This window comes from Argiope bruennichi, chromosome 2 (assembly GCF_947563725.1).
Source record: "Argiope bruennichi chromosome 2, qqArgBrue1.1, whole genome shotgun sequence".
Classification (NCBI taxonomy): Eukaryota; Metazoa; Arthropoda; class Arachnida; order Araneae; family Araneidae; genus Argiope; species Argiope bruennichi.
The window spans coordinates 68,636,846-68,661,802 of record NC_079152.1 but is presented as its reverse complement, the minus strand read 5'-3'; the positions used below and the strand labels follow the sequence as shown (position 1 = coordinate 68,661,802).

The following is a 24,957-nucleotide window of genomic DNA, read 5'->3' as shown; positions in this document are numbered from 1 at the left end:
AAGATAATAAAAAAATATCATTTTGCTCCGTTAGTATGGGAATATGATATTCTAGATACAAGATGAATTAACTTTTATTTTTAGGTTACATAATAAGTAATAAAATATTATTGTATTAATAAATACATAAGCATCAGTGTTTTTTAATCAAAAATAAAATATATATATTTTTTCTTTATCTCTACTTGATCATCTCTAGTACCATCATGTGTAGATTTTATTACGTTCAAATCGTGCAGGAGCTAAATTAATTTATGTGGGATTTTCTTTTGATACCCTTAATGTCGGACTTCATATTTATTTTAAGAATAATATTTTTGTTTCTTAATAATCCCCCCTTTCCTTATTTTTTTCTTTACTTCCTGAACCTTTGTTTCTTTAATTTTTTTTGTCATGCTTTCTGTTTTGTTTTCTTAATTCAGATATTCTCCAAACGTGTGATTGTTAAAAATATTATCGATATCTCTATAAGCTTTATAGTATGATCTGAAAAATCTGTAGATCAGATAGACAAAAGGAAATTATATAAGTATAAAATTCATATAAATCTCTAAGAGTAAACAAACAAAAGACGAGATCATAAATTTACCCTAGTCAACTTGCACAGACTATTTGAATCTTTTGGTAAGATTCAAAAGAAATGATACAGATAAAAAATCATTACAAAAAATTTATTGTCTAAAGTAATTATCTGCAGCAAAAAGTTCCTTGCAAATCAGATTAATCATATATAACAGATCTTTAATATTATATTGAGTCAATCTAAATACATGAACTATGAGACGGTAGTAATGACTTCACCGTGAGAAGTTTCACTGCTAATAGCGTTGAGCATTAGTAATATTTGTAAGGTGATGAAGCTTTAGTAATACGAATTTAAAGTCATTTTTCATGTTACTCCGCTCGTTAACTTGTTCTGGTCTCTCTTATATATAATTTGGAAATCACTGATGTCCTACCATTTAAAGATAAATCACTCTGATATCTTATTATCTGGCACCCTCTGGTTTAGAATGATATTGTAACATTAATTCAGTTAAAAAGCCTATGTAATCAGTGAGATGCTTGAGGATGCAATTATAAACTTCTTGGTAGGCTACTCTTTTCTTACTTTTAGAATTTTTTTAAGGATAGTCTATGGCATAATCTCAAGAAAAAAAATGTTATATGTTCATCCCGTTGCAGATCAAAAAGAAAATTGAGTATCTTAAGTTCACACAAACTAACCACTGATATTCAAAACGAGTTTAATATTTTTTGGTCAAAGCTAAAGTGTAATACTTTTCTACTATTTATTACGTAAATTACTACGTGAGAAAAAAAAATGTTTTTTTTTTTTTTTTTTTAGATAACGTAATATTGTGTTCTGTAAAATTTCCAAAATTCCGTTATTTTGTTTAACTGAATCTCAAAAAGCAGAGTTCATGGAGAAAAACTGCTTTCTTCTTTGAATCAGTTAAAAACTATATGCCCCCCATAACAGAGTCCATTTATTGTGTGTGAATTTTACCAAGTTGTCTAATATGATTTATGAAAAACAATGCACCTGTTTCATTATAACCTGTTTAATTTTTTATGATTAAATGCATCCTTACATACATTTATTGAAACTGTTCCAAAATAAAACAAATAAACATTATTTCAGTCAAATTTTGGTTATTTTTAAAACCAAAAATAATATACTTCAGAATTTTTTCCAAATAAATGCAGAAGTCTTTAAAAATGTACATTTCATCGACATATTAATTTTACTTACTTAAAGAGCAGTTAAAATAATTTTACTTACTTAAACAGCATAAGTATATATAAGCGGAATCGAATATAATATGATGGAAAACAGTATATAAACAGATATCAAATAATTGGTATCGTAGATAAATTTATTTTTACTTGCAGTCTGTCATTTATTTCGTTAAAGATTTAACCTTTTTGTATACTATATTTCTAAACATTATTAAAAATATACCGATCATTTGGTATGTATGAATCAAATGCATTTTTCTCCTGAAATATGAGTAGTTCACTTGCATTCAATCTTTTTTAAATTCTCTAAATTTGAAAATATTACATTTCACGAAATTTAAATATATTGGTTAAGAAAAAAAATGATGTTTTCTTTTATACATAATCTCTAAAATATGAATTCACAATTTTTCTCTGTGTGTGAAATGGCACACAGTCATTTATATTTTAAATTTTCCCGCAAACAGATGTTTTATAAGAATTTGTAAGTACTTATGAATATCTTCAGTACTGCAGTAACTTAAGGTATCTGTTCATTTCGTCAACACTTCTATTTTATCATTATCCCAGCAATATTCAGTCATTTATCGCAATCTTTTTTTTTTTCGATATCCATACTTACAATAAGATTTCATCTTTTACCTAGGACAGAGGGCAAATCAAATCGTTCTAGTGCTCCCAAATTTTTGTGTTATGCTAATGCTGCTATATTTAAAACACAAACGCTTATCCGTATTAGAAATAAATAAAAATTAAGTTCAAAAGCTAAAACTAATTAAATGTAAATAAAAAGGAAATAAAGAATAAGACCTGAAAACTTTAACAAGGGTAACCCTCCAGGGACTCAATCCAAGGATTTTTTCTGTGAGGAGTCTGATTTTGGTCAAATGTGACTCCTCGTCCTCCGACAATACTAAGAAAATGAGGTTTTTGAAGACGAATATTGAATAATATTCAATTTCTGTGTTTTAACTTCAGATACAATCCATATTTGATTTATTTGTGGGTTACATAAAGAAATGAAATGCTAACTAGCAAATTTCAATTTAAAAAAACGTTTTTTTTTACAAGTAATTAGTAATGAAGAAAAATTAGTCCAGTTCAATAAACAATCAATTAAATTTCTGTTTAATCAGAGCTACTTAAGAAAAAAATCGATGTATAATCATGATAAAAAGAGTTTTAAATGATACAATTTCAAAAATGTGTTCTATTTTACTTATTATTATTTCATTTGTAATTCTTGGCAAATCCAGAAAGTACAATTTCATTATTTATCAGAAAATATATTTATATGATAAATAATTATAAGTCGCTCATCTCAGCTACCGACTATAGAAACCGTACTAGTGTAAATTATTCAAGATAAAGACTTTTTCTCCATTTTTATACATATACTTATTTAAAACTTTTAAAAATAAAAAATAAAAACATTTTTCAAGGAAATGAATCTATTTAAAATTAGTGGCGGGAATGCTTCTAGTAGCTTATTATCCGAGACAATTCTCCAACAAGTATTGATGTCCTATAACCTAAATAAACTCTAAAGAATATTCACACAATTTCAGGCAACTACATCGGAAATTTATAAGGGAGGGAGATTTATGATCGTCTGGCATTCCTCAACCCCGAATGGCCACCTTCATAAAAGGAGACCCGGTCATCCTTAATGGTCCAACTAAACTCTCTCCAATAAGTGCAGATAGCTAAGTCTAAAAGATGAACTGTTAATTCATTACCAAGATGGTGTGAGTAATTGGGGGCGGGATCAATAGATGACGCTGGCAGTATCTCATCATTAAATGAGAGCGCTGGAAAGATCGATCGCAAAATCGACCGGAGATTTGTGCTTATCTCTTAGACTTGCGCTCCCCTCCCTTCAAACCACGTACTCCCCACTGTACAACTTGAGATTAATATCGGAGAGATGTCTGATTCCCCTACTGTCCATAAGGTACATCTATCATACAAAACGCACCTCCTCAGAAGCAAGGGATTGGATAAATGAGGCCATCTATATTGAGATGCCACAATAGCAGGGCTGGAGTGTAATGGTGATATGACAAGAAAATGGGACAGAATTGGGACTTTCTATAGAAAGCTTTTAGGAAACCCAATAAAGTTGATAATGGGTAAAGAAAAAGAGAGTACAAAGAAGCACTTAGGGGAGCGAGTCTTGCAACAGCTGCCTTTTTATGGCTAAAACTGATGCATAACAAAATACTAAAAGGCACTAAAGTCTTGGTATCGTGCCAGAGGATTTATAAACCTAATATAAACAAAGATGATTTACTGCACGCCCAATCCTTCGGGGTCAAATATCCTCTCACTGGTAAAAGTTAGAAGAAAGGTATTGCTGATTCAAGTGTCTCCTTCGTCATCTGATCATGGTTTAAATTTACGAGATACGAGATTAATAAAACTAAACTAAAGAAAAAGAGGAAGTTACTAGAACATGATTAAATAACATTGCAAAAGCTCTAAAATTCATTCCCGATCATTCATTTCCTCTACCCTTTTATATACCCTTTTTGACAGAAAAGAAAGTATATCTCTGATGATTTTTAAACGTTAAATTTAAATATGTTTCTTGACATTTAAGTCAAGAAATTGCTAAAAATTAAAAAAAAAAACATTTTTATATATGAAAAATACCAAAAATATAAAATTATTTTGCGGCAGTGTATTATTTATTTTCAATTCAAAAGGAGAATTTTGATTTATGAATTTAACTCTTCTTCTTTCTATATAGTGAATTATAGAAAATTCCTATTTCTAATAAGATTGCATTTTTGTTTCGTATCGAATAAAGAAAATGGGTTTTATTTATTTATTTGAATTTTATAATTTTTTTATTAAATACTTTAACTGAAACTAAAATATTTTCCAATAAATAATAAGGGATTATCCATATATAGACTTCCATGAAATAATTGTTTTCCTGCTATTTTTAATAAACTATAAATTATTCTAAAAGTATTATATTAGGAACTACGATTGTTAAAAATGGCACTCAAGCGGCCGAAGCATTTCCGCTGCAAAAATGTTGATACACATATCTTCTGTTTTTATTATATTAAAAATTTATATGTTTTTCCCAGAATGGATGTATTTTGTTATGATTTAATTTATCATAAATATTACCTCCTAGAATTCGTTTTTTTTATTCCGAATTTACAGAGAAAAAACACAGTAATGCAATGGATTATTTAGTTATTTTTATTTCATCAATATCAAATACAGTAGACTCCCGATTATCCGCGGGCGGGTTATCCGCGGTTCGGATTATCCGCGCCTGCCGCACTAAGTTTTTTTTTTTTTTTTTTTGTTTGTTTGTTTGTTTCCAAGCAAAGAGAAAATGCTTCCAAAGCAAGAAGCAAACACAAATGACTGATTTCTTCAAAAAGGTGTAGTTTTACAGTTATGCTTTTGTAATTACATAATACATTACAGTATTAAAACAGTACATATGTATTAATTTTTCTGTGTATCCGTGACTTCTCTCGTAAGTACAAAACACTTTTCTGTTTTCATTAACAAAATGCATTTTAGGTTAGTTTTGAGTGATATACTAAAATATTAAGCGTTAGTTAAACATTTCCGGCTGTTTATTGTACATTTTTCAAATTTGGAATAACTATTTTCTCTTTTGCTATACCCGTTTTTAGCTTTTTTCGGATTATCCGCGATTTTTTTTCGGATTATCCGCGGTGACCGCGCCACCCAATTCCGCAGAAAATCGGGAGTGTACTGTAACTCCTTTCTATTCGAAAAGTGAGAAAACTTGGAATGGAAAAATTGATGACTGTAGAATGAACGAAAATTAAAGATTATTTTTACTATTTATAATCATATCAATCAAAAGAAATTTAAAAAAAATGTGATGTGATTTTTTTTTTTTTTTTTTTTTTTTTTTTGTAATTGCTTCTACAATAAATTCGAAAATTTCCAACAGCCACAGAGAAAAATAAAATGATTCTGTAACATAAATTTGAGCTTCTTATGTCATACATTTTAGGTTTATGAGATAACGTATTATGTCTATAAAAAAATAATCGTTGCCCTTATATTTATTAACATAATTCATCTTTTTAAAATATGAAACGCATATTTTATAGGCATGTGAAAGGATTGATTTAAATTAAATTTGAAGGCAGTTAATATAGAATGCAGACTTTATTCCGGATGCAGTCTTATATTGCATTCTACCTAATTATAATTATTATATTATACATTTCTACGCAGAAAGTTCTTTTTTTTAAATTAATTTCTGAATGAATTATGAAATCAGAATAATTCATATTAATTCGAAGTCTCTTTCCTAAATCTCTAATAAGTGACTGAACATGGTTTAAAATTACGTATTCTATCTCGAAATAGATAATGCGTATATTCAAAATGGAACGTTAATCTAATTAATCCAAACCAAACCAAACATTATTACTAATGCATCTTTTTAGAAAAGTAGATACTAGTAAATGTAATATTTCGTCATATATATTTATTCATAGATCTACCTATGTTTTATTCATCCAGAGATTTTCTCTCCAAATTTAGAAAAACGTATATTATAAACAAATTTATTATGTTGACATCGAGTTTGCGAGTCATTTAGAATTCCAAGAAGCTTAAAATTTGTTTCATAATATTGCCGAAACTATGATCTTGTATCTTGTATCCAAACATTTACATCATCAAAATATGTAAAAAAATAATAATAATAAAATAGAAAAAGAAACAAGATCAGTTTCCCATATCTCCTCTTTTCGTTATGAAACAACTTCTTTAGCTATCTCCTAGTAAATATACACGAAAATTACCTTTTGATGTGAGGAAAACCTTTTTATGCATCATTTTATGTAAATTTTTGTGTTCCGTGTGTTTTGATTAAGTAAAAGATATCAGAATATTTTCATAATATCATCATATAACGAAATATTTGTAATCTTTAGTCAGCGTTTTTTTTTTTCCTTACGATGTTATCGGCTATAAAGCCGGCATTTATTTCCTTGTTAGTTTTGATTGTGATTCAATCCGTGGAGTTGCTTCATAATCAATAGATGCTTCAAGAGTAAACTTTAAATTTAAAATTTTTGACATTTTGTAACGCATAATTTTACAGATTTTGTAAGACTTTAATAAACAAAATGTTAAAAATTAAAAATTTAGAGTATAATATTTCATAATAATGAAAATCGAATGGCTTGTGACTAGAAATAAGTGATGAATTTCTTTTAATAGTATCACCTTTTTACATTTTAATACTATTTTAAATAAATTCCGACACCACCCCAATATAAATTTTCTATTATTCGATGAATGTTGTACCATGAAATTTCGCCATCATCTCCGTCAATTTTACCTCCATTCTGTTCACTACCTTAAGTTTAATATATTTGAGAACTAATTTGAACATGAGGAATAAAAGGAAGTCGGAGGGTGAGTGGGTTGAATAAAATCGATGTTCTACGACGAGGAACTTATTTAACCAAAAACATTATGGCAAACGCAGAGTTATATTGATTTTATTCCTTCTCATTCAAAATTAATAAGAAAACCCTTTGTTATCTGTCTGATTTTCAGATACTCAATTCATATGCAAAATTCTGGGAAATCTTGCAAAAATTTGTCCTATGGTTATTTGTCTACTATCGAATTTTAAGCATAGACGTGTACTTTTGTATACTTAGACATACGTTTTGTAACATCAAATAAGTGTTTTTCTCAGATTTCCAAATTTAAAGGAAGGGAATTGTGTAGAAGAAATTTTACGTTAGAACATTATTATGTTGAACTTAAGCATTCTTTTCCGGAGTTGTATACATAAACGAATCATTTCTATTTCACAATGCAGATGTGAACAGCGATACGTATAATTGAAATTTTAGCAGCTGATAGGAGAAATAAGTTCACACAGCTCAGGAGTGCTCCGTTTGTCCTTGATTTGTTTATCGGTTTTCTGTAATTCATTCAATTCGTATATCGATAACCTGTATTTTATAAACTAGAAAACATTTTAAAGCCAAATATAAATTTTGATACGTTTCAAAAATTTGATAGTTATTAACAGTTATTTTTATTTTTGAGTATCAACCCGTTTTAATTGAAAAAGTAACTTTAAATTCAAATGATAATAGAATAAATCCTAAATTCCACCGGAGTTGAAGATAGAGAATATTTCATCGAACCATTGAAGTTAAAATGATAGTCATTTGCAATAACCACATAAAAGACAGAGACATTTCATTCTTTAAAAATAATTATTTTTCTCAGAAAGCATTATTTTATTACGGTTTAAATCGGTATGAACATTATCTATTAAAATATAGTGCATTTCTAAATGAGAGGGAAAGAAAGAAATCTTGAACAAAATATTATATAAATATTTTTATCTCATCATTGCAGATAATATTTTTACTTACTCATATACATAGTACAAAAAAAGTATAATAATCGACAAAAACTTCGAACTTCGAATTTTGGTTCTATGTTTTAAACTTTCCTGAATTCGAATTCACATTTTTTTGAAAATGTCAATGTATTTGTCTATCACAAAGATTAATAAAAACACTTTGATCTAAAACAAAATTTAAATAAAATTTAGTGTATTGTCTTTGTATATTTCTATCACATTTTCAGCAAAATCCTCTCAGAGAAGGTCAATCTGTCCACAAAACGAAGATAGCTAGATAGGTAAAATTGCAATATACAAATTTAACATCTACAGTCTATACTTCAGACACCTCATAAATTTTGAGTCAAATCCAACTGGAGATTGACCGTCTATGGTTATGTAATTTTAGAAACATATAAATGCAATTAACTAAAAGTCACAACGACTAAAACGTATCAAATTTGATATGTGAATGTATCAAATTTGATATGTGATTACAAATATCAAATTTGATATTGATATTCGTAACTATAATTTTAATTTTGTGTCAAATTTTTGTTTCAGTTGGTTGGAAAGAACGCATCTAAAGCACAAATTCCATTTTTGAATACTATTAACAGCATGCAAGGAATTAATAGCCAAATAACTCTCCAAGAATGACACGATAGATTCTGTAAAAATGCCAAATTCAAGCTAAAATTTAATATTTCTTAATTATAGTATGTCAATGCAAGGTGTTCTCTGGAATGATACCTTTAGTAGTGAGTATGCGAGAAAGTTTTGAAGAGACCACTCTCTCTCTCTCCAGTTTCTTTCCGAAACGTTTTTTTAAAACATCTAAAGAGAAGGTTGGTAATTCTAAAATTTATGAAAACAACTGTTGTTTCTTTGTTTACTATCATATCAATTAGAATATATATATATATATATATATATATATATATATATATATAAAATTCTATCGCAAACTTCATTTCCTTATAATTGTTTCTAAATAGTCTAATATTTGCGCTAATTCTATATTTTTTAACATATTCAAATAAATACGTAATATAAAATAAATACGTTAATGTAATGAAATCTATGTTCTATTTTTTCCATAATTGTCATAAATGATTTCCACATAATCCAGGCATATAAGGACTACCAAATATCCTTGATTGTGGACTGAAGTGTCATTCTTCTTGTGATGTAATGTTAAACAAAGTAAAGAAAACTGTTATATTAATGTTATTTTTCAGGAGTAGATTTGTCCATAAACAATTTACCAAAAAACAAATTTGAATAATTAAATTTTCCTTGTAATTAAACTTCCTTGTAATCGGAAAAATTCCGATTTTTTTATTTATCTTTAATTATTAATTATTTATTAAGGAATAAATTCATATATTTGCGTGTTGTCTAGTAATTTTATGTCCAATACTGTTTTTCTTCTCGCATATACGTTGTATAGAGACAATATTGTAATCATTAAAAATTTCGAGATGGAAATTTTGACGAGTTTTCTTATTTTAAACCTTCCTGAGTTCGAAAAAGACAATTTTGACAATATTACTCCCAATTTGTCTATGAATACAATGACTCAAAAGCACTTTGGACCATTTGATATGTTGCATTTAGACAAAATTTGCAGATTTCTATCAAAATTTAAAATAAATTCATTCACTGGAAGTTTGCATGTTTGTGTGTTCAAGAAAAAGTGAATTCAATAACTTCAGAACGTAAATATATAGATAAATAAAGTTTTTTTGGATAACATTTAAAATGTAGATTTTTACCAAATTTTGAACTAATTCTCCCATAAGAGTAACCGATGTCGGTCTGTACCTTCGAATTTATGTAAATGCAATGATTTATATTAATGAAATCCGTTATGTGATCGTTTTATGTCACTGTTATTCTATACCAAATTTTAGTTTCAATTACTCGGAAAAAAATAATTCGAAATACATATTCACACAAAAATTCAGTAAAAATAGTAGACACACTCTATCATTTCACAATTATTGTGCACCAATGCCATGAAAGGCATTTATGGCGCAACCCAAAGTTCACAGTTTTATGGGGGAGTGCAGAAAAGGACCTTTATTAGGGACTATTCGAGAAAGTTTCGGGAACACCATACCCGTTATTTTCAAATTGATAACATGTATCTTATAAAATAAATTTTAGTTGCGAATCAATTTTTGCCACCCCTATCATTTTCATATATATATTATTAAAGACATATTAATAAAAAAATTTATAGTACTTATGAAAAACAAAACAGAAAATTCAAAACAATGAATTAATTATCCAATACTATTACAAAATTTTAATGAAATAATTTCTTTATAAAATTAGGCACATAGTTTGAAAATTTAGAATATATTAACGTTGCTTCAAAAAGGAAAAGGCAAATTTAATTAAGTAATCAACTCATATAATCAAAGAAAATTTTTCAAAAAAGTGCATTAGCATTTGATGAAGTAACTTTCAACATTATTAAATATATTGAAATTATTATTCAAGTAACTTAAATATTATCAATTCTTTGGTATAGTAAAATACAACAATAACTTTTAACAAAATAATTGAAAACTTGAATTTAACTTTGATCTCTAAATTTGAAAAGATGAAAATATAATAAATAAAAACATAGAATGATATAAAAGGTTATTTTCATAAAGGAAGTAAAACAAAAATAACAAGGATAGTTGTTTGTTCATATAAACTGTACTATAACAATGATGTAAAGAGATTTTTAATAATAGTAAATAAAATAATGAACCTCAATTGTTTGAGATTCAAGATTTATTCTATAGAATAGTTTTTTAATAATAATATTAACTGAATAATTTTTCTTCTAACCTCTGCCAAAAGAAAAAAAATCTAATTACGTATATTTTAGTTTGTTATATAAAATATTTTGACATAACTAAATTTCTTTCTATGCAGTTGCAAGTTGATTATTTAATATTGAATTTTTCCATGTCTAAATTTTTTTAAATAGGATAGTTTTATTACTTTTAGCTAGAAAATTCAGCCTAAGGTAAAGTAAATTTAAGAACTGATTTTTTTGTCAGAGAAGCAGTACATAATTAAAATGAATAAATTAAAAATAACGTGAAAAAACTCCTGATATTCTACTTTTTAAATAATTAATCGATTTCAGAAATCATTGTTGATCACATTATGCTGCTGTACTTATCAATTCATCGGACATTTTTTTTTTCGTTTGAGAACACAGAAAATGATGAAAAATAAAGCTTGTATTTAATCTAACAATTTCTAGCAAATATCTGATAAATTATTCATCCATGACGCTGTGTTTCGTTATTGAACAAGATACTCTCACAAAGTTTCAATAAGCGATTGAAAGATAAAATTTTTACAAACCAAGCGCACTTTCTGAATATTTTATCTCTTTTCAGTGATAACAAATTTCATCAGCCATGTCGCGGTTTCTGTGTGAAAAATATGTTTAGTTTCCTGATGATTAAACAAGACAAAAAAATCCATATTTATTTTTTGTACCTTAATATATTATCAACAAATGATAATCTCAAAACTATGTCTTTAGAGCATAATAAGGCAATTATATGTTTATTAGCCTTTTTTTATTTGCTAATTGCTTGCGAAGTTATTTCATTTTTTGATATTGTTTTTTAAGTTTTTTAAGATGTTTCAAACTTATTAAAACTATTTGTCTCTCTTCCAGAGATGATAAATTGAGTTATTCTGAACAAATCATTGAAATATTTAAAAACCATCATACATCTTGTAAGTAACATAACACCGCAAGTTACCAGATGAATACATGAATTAGACTTTACATTTTTTTTTGATAAAAGCTAATTTTTTTTAATGCGAACATTGGGAAGATGTAGCTTTAGGACCCAGAAGAAGATTTTGATTAAAATCTGTTTTTCAACCCTAAAGTATTATCTGAGGTGATTTCAACTGTGTATAGATTTACCAACCTTGTAGGAATGCTTCAAAAAATCTCACATAGTATAATTGCATTCAAGACGGCAACGTCGTGACGTTTCGGAGTTGCGCAGTGTGACAAAGTAGTCACGAGCACCTCCACATCATAATTTGGAATAGTTATTTCAATTTGTAAGTTTAGGGAGAGATTAAAATTGATTGAACAAGTTTGGACTAGCGCATAATGCTCTAACGTCATGAAATTTGGTATAATTATTACATTTGAACTTTTAAGATAAAATTATTAATATAAAATAATATTTAGATTATTTATGGGATAATTAGAACTTTAATGGAATTACGTTGCACGTGCCTTTAACTAGGAGGACTGACTTAACTATTTTGAGTTAGTTGTTTTCGAAAAAATGCTGAAATTTCACGCGTATAGCTCATCATAGCAATTTAAGGCCGAAACAGGAATGATTTTGAGATTTTAATCCACCAGATTGATATCTACATTGAGGAAGAGTATCAAATAACTATCAGGGGAATAAAGATACTTATTAATTCTATTAATAGAATGAAATTATTTTCATATGGAATTTTACTTAATTAGAGAGAAAATGGACTTCATTATGGTACAGTAGTCAGAATAAAAGGAAGAAAAAAGTTTTTAATCGATTTATCAATAAAGTAATAAACTGCCGACAATAAAGCAAGACCATTAATAACGCATGAAATATTGCTTCTGCTCAGTAACCTAATATAAATTAAGCTTCTGATTGTATAAAATATAAAGGGAATATAAAATAAATTTTTCTTCTGATCTACTCTATTATTGCCTATCTATCATTTAATAATGTTTACTTAAAACATTTTAACGAGATTTGTAAAATATATTTTTGAATAAAATTATGTACAGTTACTGAACTAAAAGGAGCCACCCAGCTTTATTCTAGCATCCTTCATCGTGCCATCATAAGAAAAAAAAAGATATCATTCGAAAGAAATTAACGTATCCTTAAAGAATTTTTATTTAAATATTTCGTAAGGGGCCGTCGACATATTGAAATAAGTGCAAATTTGTAAATTTCCACTGGCAACACCTGTTTTTCTTATCACATTTTAAAACCAGAAATCGAGATTTATTATTCTAGGTATATTAGTTTCAAAATTATGAACTAACAAAATTTTGACTTAATAATATTAAAGCTAAATATTGAAATTTTTCTAATATCTAAAAAAACATTATTATTGATCAAAACTCTTTTAGTTATGAAAATATGGGGTATCTACGCATTTTTTAACATATTTATTAATAAAAAGTAATTTTTAATATGTGAGAAAATTTTAAAATTACAGTTTAAAAATTTTAAATTTTAACAAATTTAATGTTGGAGATAAATCGAAGGGCAAGGCCATTTCATGGGGACATGCAAAATTTCATCTAATTCCTAAGTGTCGATTTTCTGTTATGCCACGCTTTTGTAATGTGAGAATATATAAAAAAAATATCATCGTTAAAAAATAGGAAAGAAAAAATGCTTTCCATTGCCATAATATCTCACTAATAGTCGCTACTTTTAAATAAAGGAGGATAGTCTCTGTTACTTTAGCAAGATGTCATTTTTACTTATCTGCTCATGTAATTTCACTTATAGAGTATGATTAATTACTGAAAAACGAAAATTTTATTTCTTTATAAGTATTTTATAGGATTTAATTATTTAGTAACATTATAGTATAAAGATTTTGAAAATTATTGCTTTTATAAGTAATTACTTATAAATGCTGCAAATTTTTGTAACAAAAAAGGAACATTTTTATTTATTTAAATTAATTAATATGTGTTTAATTGCTCAATATTTCTTACACAAATCTCAAATTCCATAATGTTGCTCTGCCTATTATTATAATTATTATAATATTGAATATAATAATATGTTAAATAAAAATTGGGCACCAAAATAATTAAATAACGCATTTATTATAAACATTTTGCTTGAGAAACATATCTTATACATCTTATATCTTACATATATGGATTCACAGAATTTCAAATAATGTCAATCATCCAAAGTATTGATTTTAGTTTAGTGTTACTAAAAAATTAAGCATTTCTCCTTAATATTTAAATGATGAGGAGACAGGAACATAAAAACAGTGATTCAGCTATTAATTAATGAACGAAATATTCATTTATTTAAAAAGAATTTCAAACCTTTAAAGATAAGTGATAAAGTAAATTTGTATCTATTCTTAAACTTTTATGAATGGCTATATTATTTAGGGGATCACATTTAAATGCATTATTGAGAATTGTAATTATTTTTATTGATTTTATTACTCCATTTAAGTTGGTGAGCTCGAAATTGCTAATTTTTTTCTAAGCCAACTTAATTAAATTTGTTATGTTTAAGCGAATAGGTTCTATTATAGAATGTCTAGTCTGAAGCTGGTTACATTTGAAAGACATCATATGGAGTAATTATTCTCAAAATTATATATATACAATAATTATTTACAAAATTATATATAAATATTCTTATAATTTTATCTCCATTTAAATTTCTATATATATATATTATATAATTAGCAGCAAAATAAGTGATGCCTAAAAGCTTAAAAAAAGTACAGCAGTAATGGAAGTTAAAGATATAAATGAATATTTAGAATGACATTCTAGAACTTGCTTTCCATGTCTGTAATAACAAGAATAAGATAAAGATGTTAATAGCTAATTATCTTTAATAAATTAAGTTTCTCACATAAATTCTGTCTCTACATATATTTATAGAATGGTATTTTCTTTTACCTAGTTCTATAAATTTTTATTTTATCATAACAAATGTTCCTCTTCTATTTAAAAAAATAATGCAAAATGTCACTTTGTCCTAATACAAAATGGAACAAGATTTCTCCAATAAAACCGGGGCAAGATGTCTTTGAACTCCAGCAGAGAAAACTATCCCAATAAAAGTTGAATATATTTTCCTTGGAAAATAAAAGACAATACATTAATTTATAAAAAAATTGTTAAGTGGGTTTTCTAAAATAATATTTATATAAGGGCTATTGTTTTTGAAACTCTATTTCATAGTATAATTATGTAACTAAAAAATTTATGTGCTGTTTTTACCTTCACAAATTGGACAAAGACTTAAACCCTATGTTTGACACCCCTTATAGATTTCACACTTACTTTTCTAGTTTCCTGAGAGAAGATCAAAGCAAGTACTACAACAGGCAAGAATAGCACTGTACTTTCTAAGGAAAATTCAGCTTACATTATAAAAGTCACTGTACGGATGCTGCCCATGTTTGAAGACGAATTGAAATAAACGTGCTATACTAGAAACTTGCACACTTTTGCTATTTTAATTTTTTTTTAAAAAATGTCGTAACTATAAGCATATTGTATCTTCTTGCATTATGGGATGTGAAAACTCGTATTTAAAACTGTTGTGGTCGGCGTCCTGGTCTAGGGGTAATACGTCTTCAACGTAATCTGGGTTTCCTGAGTTCGAGTCCTGATTCGGGCATGGCTGTTTTTTACCCTGTGTTCTATCTGTGAGATATGTGAAAGAGCCCCCTTGTAAAAAAAGGATTGTGCAAGTGAATGTGTGAGTGTCATCTTCATATGGGTTAGAAGTCAAACTTCTGCCCTCGGGTGCTCAGGGGTATTTATCTTCAAAAGCTACTCCCCCCCCCCTTCCTTTCTGTTGCAACGCGGACATGACATCATCATCAAAACTATTGTTCAAAATAAAATACTATTTTAAAAATGGAAATGACTGTTTTGGTGCATGATTATTAATTTTGAATAATCATTTGCCAAGATAAAGAAGAATCTGAAATGGCATCTGTCTCTGAGACTTACTACTGGATCTTGTTATAACTAATTTATTTGTGAAAATTTTATATTCTACTTTTGAAAATTTCTCCTTTGTCAATGATTGCTTCTCTGTGTTAAAGGAAAAACGCTTCAAAATTTAAGCAGAGAAGCGTACATTTTAAATTATGTTGTGAAAAGAAATACCATCAACAGTGGATTAATAAAGAATATCAAATATAATACTCTTCTAAGCATTTTTAGTATCGAAAGCTATTTATTAAGCTGTATTTTTTTTTTCTTTTTTAGTATCTCCTACTCCCAATTTATAATACTTGAAAAACCGAGATACTTTTAAAACAAAATATTTTACTGATAGAATTTACAGTCAGAAAATAAATTTCAGTTTCTTGATTACAACTCCACTTTTGGATTCTCCTTTTGTTGTTTTAATTGGTTTTATCACATTTTATGCGTTTCCTTTGAGTTAGCATATCTTCAAAAGATAAAATATCACCTGTAGAGTTATGCGATTATTTTAAATTAAAAAAAAGAAATGACATTTTGGATAATACACTGTAATTAATGATGAAAAATATTTTGTACATCTCTTATTAAATTAAAGTGTGTTTTTCAGTTTTGATATGGTTTTGGAAAATTGCATACATAAGGCCGAGTTTACTTAATTTAGGAACGCAAGTGGCATCAATGCTATTTTTTTTATGTAAATTCGGTAATTAATTGAATTAAGTAAAGTACAGTTAAAAGAATGTATGAAATTACGAACAATGAAGGATACATATTGGTTTCGTCTATATAATTCTATATTTTATTCTTGGAACTATTGCTGTATAGGTATCAAGTAAAAAGATCAAATACAATTTTTCAAAACTCAAAAAACATAGGTAATTTTGTTTTGTTATTAGACCTGAATGTACAATTGAATTGGCTCTATTAATAAATTCCTCTTAATTGATTGATCAGTATGATGATAGATCAACAGTAAGCAGCTGTTATCTGCTTAAATTTCGAAGTGTATTTCCTTTAAAAAAGAAATGCAGTCTTTAGCATAGGAGATATTTTCACTTCGAGAAAATAAATAATTTTTGATCAATAAATTATTTATAACAAAATTCAAAAGTAAAAAATGCTCAGAAACAGATGATATTTCTGGTGTAAAAATTAATCTTTTGAGAATTGACCGTAAATAACAGAAGCCTTTTCTTTCTAAATATTGGAAATGACAGCAAACTTTTAGAGATATTAGTCCTGTTTAAGACACTTATTTTTTTAGAAAGGTATGCCAAGAAGGCTTTGTCCAAAGCCTTCTTAACACTTAAGAAGAAAGGATTTGTATGTTTCTTAATCTTTATTTATCTTAAAATCTTTGTCTCGATTGCATTTCTGAAGCATACATCCAAACTGATTTTCATGAAAGTATTTTCTCAGTGATAATATATTAATATTATTTTCATAGTTATCATAAACATTTCTTTGAATGGTACTTTGACTTATTTTACCAACAACATGAAAAAATGAAAATTTTTTAAAACAAATATTTATAGCCTGCAGTCATTTAAAAAAAATTAAGATACATTTGGTGCTTTTTTTAACATCTCTTCATTATATATAATACGAAATTATTTTTCGATTTAAATTTGGCTATAATAGTATCAAATTCCGAACAAAGAAATGATGATGGTAGGTGGCGATTTTCATATGTCCATTTGAAAGATCCATTAAGATGATGCTTATAATAATCTGTAAAATTATGATGGAAAGCATTCTCAATTCTGGTTTGTAAAGAATTTTAAACAGTTTCTTATAAAAAAACATATTTCACAGATTTTTTTGTCGAAATATTACTTTATTGCAAATTACAAATTTGCGCTGCGCATTATTTTCATTCAATTTTAAAAGAAACATATTTCAAGAGCTTATATTTACATCTAAATAATTGAAGTTATGCTTACCTCTCAGCTCGTATGAAGCTATTTGATATAAAAATTTCGTATTTGTAAAATAATTATTATATAATAGCATCTTTATATTTTCCCTTAAGTCATATTATCATCCAAGGAAAGTGTATTATTTAGTCTGAAATTATTATTTATTATTACATTTCATGTTTTAACATAATAATTAAATTATCTAATTCGCGAAGTTTTGAAATACGCTATTAACAGTTTTAAAACTTTTAAATGCAAATAGTATTTTTTACTGTTAAATGAAGGAAAAGGCCATTTAATGTTTGCTATTTTCGATTATACATTTCAAGAAGGCACATTTATTAAAATGTTATTATTGGCAAGTTTATTGCTGAATTGTATGATTCAATAAATTCAAAGTTTATAGAGGTATTCATGAAAAATATGTATAGAAAATATTAAAATTCTGTAGTGCTATTCTTGATAATAGTTTTTTTCTAATCATGATATTTTACTAATCCTCATCTCAAGAGATTTAGTGCACATATTCATCATTTAATGCAATTCAGAATGAGAAAAGTATGAAAATTTCAAATACTTAAATACATCATTTATACATAAAGTATTAAAATATTAATAATTTCAAAGTGATATTATATTATATTAATAATTAAAAAGCAATAATATATTAATAATTATAAAGTGATAATATATTATTAATTAATTTATAATATACAATATATTATAAAGTATCTAACATCATAAATGTTTTATTTATTTGTTGTGCAAACATATAAGTCAATTTTGTTTGATTGAGTAATCTGAACTTACAAATCAGTATGAATTTTTCATAAATTTAAGATAAAAATTCCGAAGGCAATATTTTTTTTCCTTTTTGATTCTAACCTGCAAAAATATAATTTCTCTTGAAGTTTCTCTTATCTAAATCCTTATGGAATATTAAGTTGCTACAATTTATCTTTGTGTGGATTTATGGCAAACGATGTTTGAAATATAAATCATGGTGGTCCTATGGGATATTGTTTGTTTCTTTGTACAGGTCGAGTTCTATGGTTGAAATAAACTCTCTATAGGATCTATTGACGATAACTCTTTCTTGAGATCAAATTTTCTCATGAGATTTAAAGTTTTTTCAAGTATAAAAAAGTACTGATTTGAAAAAATATTAACATAAAGCATTCTCACACAGGAGTTACAATTTATCATTTCTAACAAAGTTTGAATAAGTATATATTAAAAAAAACCCACATCTGAGAAATAAAGTTTTCCTGATAGTTTATAAATGAAATTCTTAGTACTTCTTGGCAAATAAATACTCTCTCTGTGATTTCCTACCTATGGGAACTACCTTATAGGTAAACTCTGGCGTTGTTAATTATTTTTTCTTTTAAATACACCTTGAACTATTTAATAGTGACACATTATATTAACTTACTCCTTTTATGGTACTTGTTGAGTGACAAAACGGCTTAAACACGTTTGATACTCAGCAAAGATGCTGTTATTTTAAGTAGCTTTTTATGGCATATCAATGGCTATGATTATTATTCAATTGTTATTATTAGCTCTTAAATTTTTTTTCAAATATCTGTTTTCGTTAATCCGATATTGTTATACTTCATAATTACAAAGAAATTGAAAATTTTAATGCATTTTTATTTAAGAAATCTCTAACATTTCAAAAATTATAATAAAATTATATGTAAAATAATCTGCCTAAATAATATATAATGCTGATTTTCAGGATTAGATACTTTACATAGATTTAAAATGGAAAGTCATTTAAAATCTGCACTGATGAATTATTTAATAATTTAAGGAAAATCCTTTTAAAATAAAGGCACCGTACATAAAATAATTATTGATCCTACACTGGAAAAGGAGGAAAGAAATTCTAGAAGAGTACAATTTATCTAATCTTTAAAGGTAAATTAAAAAGCCACATCGTAAGATGATTTGAAAACATTATCTCATTAAGGTATTTATGAAAAAGATTAGGTTCTTAAATAATTTTTTGGTTTTCCATTTATTTTAATATTTTCCTTGCAGAAAAAAGAGTTTTAAAAAATTCTCTGAAATTATGACTACTTTAAAAGTTAATTTGAAACATGAAAAAAAAACGTATTGACATTACTTAGTAATCAATAAACATTACCAGTTTGCCTTGTAAAGTAATCATTGCAGCTGATGAATATTTTTTAAAGTAAGAATCTCTGCATGTGCGTTATATTTATGTAATTATGCACAGGATGTTTTTATTTTTAAATTATGGTACTCATAGACCTCTGTAGCTTGAACTATCATCCGCAAAGCCACCAAATTTTGTACGGGGACTATTGACGACATGGGAAAAAGAAATCCGCGAAAAAAAATAGTCCTAAAAGTTGCCGATAAGGGAAAAAAGTAGCGCTTTACACTTTAAGATAGCTAAAATTTTGCATAGAGCACGGGGACAAATTGCAAACTGCAAAATCCTGATTACGTAGATCCAATATTTTGAGTTATAAAAAAAGAAGCGGGGTATTCAAGTTTCAGTTGATTTGTAAAATGCGTCTCACTTTAGCACATCTTGCATTACTTGTGAAGTTTTTTTATCTTATCAATGCAATGCAGCGATCATTTTTCGCGAATTTAGGAGTCGAAACAATTTACGTAAAGTGCCTCTATCAATTAATACAGTAAAAGCAATCATTAAAAAATCTTGAAAAAAAAAAAAACAAGCTCTCTAGTAAATCGGCCTGGTAGAGGACGGAAACCGGTACGTTACAGGATACGTTCTCAGATGTTGCGACTGCAATCGTTGAAAGCAATCAGATGAGCTAAGCTGTTAATAGCAGCACACGTGGCGTTGACCTATAACTGGATGTTAATGCTTCCACAGTCTGGAAAGTTTTCAGAAAAATTCTTCAATTTTATCCATATAAAATTAGCCTTTTGCATCAATTAAAACCTACAGATCATGATCTTCGATTAACCTTTGCTTTGACATTTCTTGCCAGGATGGTGGTCGAAAGGCTTGGCCTTGGACAATTCTCTGGTGTGACGAGGTCCATTTTTATTTGAATGGGATTGCTAACACTCAGAATTCTAGAATTTGGGCATCTTAACAACCCTATGCATTTCAAGAAATCTCATTCCATTCTCAAAAAGTTACTGTTTGGTGTGGTTTTACAGCAGATTTTATCATCGTACCATACTTTTTTGAGACTATTACCCAAGCGGGACCACAGACCTGTTCCGTAAGCGTTTGAAGATATTATGATATGCTGAGAAGTTTTGTTATTCCACGACTTCAGCAAAGGCATGCTTAGATAAAATAGTCTTTATGCAGAACACCACCATTCCCCACCAAGCGATTCTACAGAATGAAAACAAAAGAACAAAAAATAAAAAAGGAGCCGAATAGAATCTCCTCTTTTTTTAAAAAAAAATTGTAACCATTTAAAATTACTTACAGTTATTTGTAACCATTCGTGCAGTTAAACTTAAAATTTAGATCAAAAACGCTACATTCCTCCTATAAGCAACTTTTGGAACTAATTTTTTTTTCTTCGCGGATTCATTTTTCCCATGTCGTCAATAGTCCCCTTACAAAATTTGATGGCTTTGCGGTTGTTAGTTCGAGATACAGAATTTTCTCAGTACCGCCAGTTTAAAAAAAAAAAAAAAAAAAGAAACACCCTGTATTTCAGAAGAGATGGAAACAATATAAAGACAATTGTTTTGAAGAATGAAACAAGATTCTTTATTAAAATTGTTAATTCAGAATATGAAAATAATTTTATAGATCTCTTCTCAGAAGATTCATTTTTAAAAGATCTATAAAATGAAATGCATTTATATTTACTTTCAATAAACTTCTTATAAAATTATGACATTTATGCTTATCAAAGAAAACAGAATATTATTCTTCAGAGATTAAATCAAAGGACTTTCTGAGTATTATGATCATGAAAATTACGGTTTAAAAATTCTGGGGCATATGAAATTCGTCTTTGTGAACAATATTGAACAATTTTGAACGTTAAAGATTTTTCTTTGTGAAATTTTTCTTCAAAAATACTGATATTGTATAATTTATAAAAGTTGAATAAATGGTATGAATTGGTAATAAAAGAATTCATTATATAATTCAATAATAAGAAGAAACAATTTTCATATTCTTTTCGAGAACATCTTAGCACTATCGATAGTAAAGTGTGTGGTTATGAATATGCAAGTTAGTCGCTGTGCAGAAAATATTCCTGAACCTAGAGCTACGTAATTTGGCATAAACATATTTCAAAGGATGAGAATATGCACCTTGCTGAGAATTTAAAAATATTTATTAAGTAGATGTCCTGAAATCAAGGATTTTAACATATGTTTTGAATTTTATACTCGGTGTTTCGTTATAATTACAAATAAATTTAAATTTTAAAAGCAAGCAATGGTGAAAAAGTTTCTCTAGATTTACATTTCTAAATATTATAGTTATATTATACAATGTAATTAATGCATAATACAGATAATCGTTTTGTAATAATTTATTAATTGTAGTGCGATAACTATTCTAGGGAATTAGAAAATAAGATATTACAAAAAAAAATTAAAACGTGCTTGATATCTTAAAAAAATCTCCAATGTCGCATGATTTACTTATTTTTTTTTTTTTGTATATATTTTATGACGTTGCGTAAATTTAACACACACGTTACTGAAATAAATGAAGTTTAATTATTATTCAATTCAGATTACATTTAAATTTTTGGGTGATATGATAGATAGAATTGTCTTTTTTACAGCAAAATGAAAAATAATAGGTTCATTGCTTACTTCAGCTCACTGAATTTCAGTTTTCAAATTTTATTTTCGAACACTGATTATCTTTATAGATCGAAAAACTAAAACATACTGGGATGCGAAGTTTATCTTTCGTTTTTTGTTAGGTTTTTCTTGTGATTTCATTTTTAATATTTCAGAATCTTTGTAATTCCACTCCACATTCAATCTGAAAATTTTTAAAAGATACCGGAATATTGTATAAAAATAAAATGGATGAAAGATTTTTCGGCAAATTTGAACTATATTTTTTGATCTTGTCGAGAAATTTGAAAAGTTCTTTTATAAAGATCTGAAAGGGTTTCGATGTCGTACTTTTTTGTTTAGAAAAGGACTTTCCAACTTATCCCGAACATCATTTGGTGTCATACAGTATCTGACTTGGCATAGCTAGGCTGGGAAAATAATGAGGATCTCTTCGATTACTTGCAGTCCATTTCTGCAAGTTATCAAAAAATTCGGGTATAGCTGAATTTTCATGTTTGGCAGTTGATGCAGCCTCGGAATAGATTTTCGTTCAAGGCCATTTCTTGCTGCAGTTTCCAAATATCATAACTATTAGCCAAACTTCTAAATTTTTTTTTTTTTTTTAATTTAGTCGCCAAGAACTGAGCTTAACTTTTCAAAGAAAATGAGCTTTGGGTGAGGATTTTTTTTTCTCTATTTTTACCGTCTGCATTCATAATGCAATGTACACTGCTTTTGGATTGTAAGCCTCATTGGCAAAATCATAAAACGTTGTAGATTGTTTTTATATCGAAAGCAAATATTAACCATATATACAGGGTGTCCCAAAAAAATGTATACACATTTTAGCAGCTGATAACTAAGTTATTTCTTCTTTCTTTACAAACTGAACCCATTGAACCGAGTGATGGCAGACAGACTTGAATTTGAAGAAAGGAAATTTATTCTAAAATGCTACTGGAAGTATGAAAATGCAGTAGAAGTGCAAAGACAATTTAAGAGGGAGTTTAACAAAGAACCACCTACACGAGTTATCATCACTCGAATTAGAGATAAGTTTGAAGCTGATGGAACTGTTCAGGACGTCCATAAACCTGCAACAGTTGTTCAATTGAGGGCAACCATTGAACATGAATGTACGAATATCCTAAGGGAATTGTTCCATCATATGTGCTATTCCATCGTTTCGCGTTGTCAGCAGTGTCTGGAGCAGAACGGACATCAGTTTGAGAATATGCGATAACAAGACAATAGAATGATATTTGTAGAATCTTTTAACATGTTGAAAATTATTCGAATTATAATAAACCCCAAATTTACAATTATTTAATATGTGTATACATTTTTTTGGGACACCCTGTATATACACCATACGAAGTGAAGGTTACGAAAAATCACAAAATGAATCGGAAGATTGCGTATCCCTCTCTGTATGAGCAGCAAAGTTAAAACCAAAATGGGAAATAAAATTCATACAGTCATAGATATACATACATAATTGCGAATGTTTAGTAATTCCCAACACTTCGACAACAGGAAATCTCCATTTTTCAGACTTCCGTAAGTTCGAAAAATAAATTTTTAGAATTATAACCGTTTCTATATCTCTGAACACTGTAATAAAAAAAGCTCTTTAAGCTATACAAATAAAATTCGGTATATGCTGTTTAAACTAGATTTGTAGCTTTTTATCAGATTTTTGAGCGAAATATGTTTAAAAAAAACCGAAGATCTGGCTGAAGGAATATTAGCTACAGAACGAAGAAAGCTAGATGGATAAAATATTCTACACAGATTTGAAACTAAAGTGTAGATATATAGGAAATTTGGAAACAAATACATCAAAGGGTTAGTTGATTGTCAATCTATACTTCCACAAGTATGTGAACGCTATAACTCAAAAATGTAACAATTTAAATATACCAAATTTAGAATAAGAATATGCGGTTTCAATCAGAGTTTTGTATGTAAATTTGGCTTTCGTTCATTGGAAAATAGGTGCCGAAAATATATTTTAGGTGTTCTGGAATACGATTTTTAACCGTACCTCAGCAAATTATTACTAAAACTCGCACTCTTGTTGAATTTTTCATAACTTTTGTTTTGTTCGACATTAATTATAGTGTTGTAAAACGATAACTAATATGGATTAGTATATCGTTTATAATACACAAGTATATTAAACAGAATTTTATGGGAGTGTTGGAAAGATAACTAGCTGATTTTGCCTAAGCGCAATCTCAGCCAATTATAAGTTTAGAAATAAGAGTTAGCTGTATCAATTATATGGGAAAGAAAATAGAAAATTTAATTTTGATAAGCCTTACATTAATGTAGAAATT

At 27.6% G+C, this 24,957-nt stretch overlaps 1 protein-coding gene across 1 annotated transcript in view; it reads right to left on the bottom strand.

Moving 5' to 3' along the window:
- Positions 1–24,957, bottom strand: part of LOC129962213 (agrin-like) — a 282,823-nt gene that overhangs the window by 155,739 nt on the left and 102,127 nt on the right. The gene's annotated exons all lie outside the window — the stretch shown is intronic.